This window comes from Brassica oleracea, chromosome C3, assembly GCF_000695525.1.
Source record: "Brassica oleracea var. oleracea cultivar TO1000 chromosome C3, BOL, whole genome shotgun sequence".
Lineage (NCBI taxonomy): Eukaryota > Viridiplantae > Streptophyta > Magnoliopsida > Brassicales > Brassicaceae > Brassica > Brassica oleracea.
In genome coordinates this window covers 6,713,412-6,714,813 of record NC_027750.1, presented here as the reverse complement: position 1 = coordinate 6,714,813, position 1,402 = coordinate 6,713,412, and positions in this window count along the sequence as shown.

Genomic DNA, 1,402 nt, shown 5'->3' with positions numbered 1-1,402 from the left:
TTGTTTAAGTAATATGAATCTTTAAAATGTAAAATATAGAGTTTAAAAATGTTTTATTTTAATTATTAATAGCTTCATTTAGGTTATTTTGTAAAATTTTAGATATATATGACAAATATACACTAAATTTGATGAAATTGGGTATGTCATGTCTTTTTCAGATCATAAATATCCGAACCCGACCCGGACCCGATATGGACCCGAAAAATTATGGATATTTTATTGGTATTTTAATTATAGACCCGAACCGATCCGGACCCGAGAAGAACCGACCCGAACCCGAACCGAAAATTTCTAAGTACCTATTGGGTCTAAATATTTACGACTCGAAAGATCCGAACCCGAAAGGAACCGGCCTGAACCCGACCTAAAGACCCGAACGCCTAGGCCTAGTTTCGAAGACTGGGAAGAAAATATTACTGCTTATCTTGAGAAAACAATTTCTTTTAAACTCCTACAATCATGTCAATATTTTCTCAAAAAAACAAACCATGTCAATATAAGCTATAAGAAACCTCATATCATTCCTAAACTATAACAACTAAACGGCTCAAACAATTTATTTTCATGTTAATATTCCCTTTATTCTCGTACAATTCCTATATTAAACGATCACATGTTAATACAGATACCATAAAACTACTAATGAATAGTTTCATGCGTAATGCAAAAATTCAGTTAATTAAAGAAACAGTTTCATGCGATAGTTTAATTTATGGTCCTATTCGATCGATGTTGTTTTACGGTACAACAGAGATATTCTTTTAGAATAAAAAATGTTTGGGAAAGAAAAGTACAAATTGTAATAGAGTCTACACACTAGCTCAAAAAGGTGACCATCTTTCAGAGAAGTATCAATATCTGATTTTGCGTTATGTTTTATCCATTACTGTTTATTTATTTAAATAACATCATCGATTTCATCACGACTAAGACGTTTGGGATTAAAATAACACAGTATTTTTTTTTTCTTTGAACATCAATAACACAGGATTTTTATTACATATATATTCGACTTTTTTCTCAAAAAAACATATATATTCGACTTTATCAAAGAAGTCCATCGTCTAAGACCGTCACAAAGATTATGCGTTCCTTTACATACATGAGTCTGCCCAGGGACAAAAGCACATGGCAGTGACTATTAATAAAACGCGTTGATATGAAGTCTTAAAGCGCGTAATATATTTAGCGTACTTATGTTTAATACTTTATTTACTTACCCACCCCTACAGTTCTTTTATTTGCTAGACCCACCAAATGGGGACTAAGTCCTAAATGGGAGCTCATGTTAATGGCGAGCTCATATAATTCTAAAACCCATTAAATGGGACAAACCAGTTGTCGTTAATATTCATTATAAACTAACATTACAAACCGTTGATGAATAATTTAATGTGAT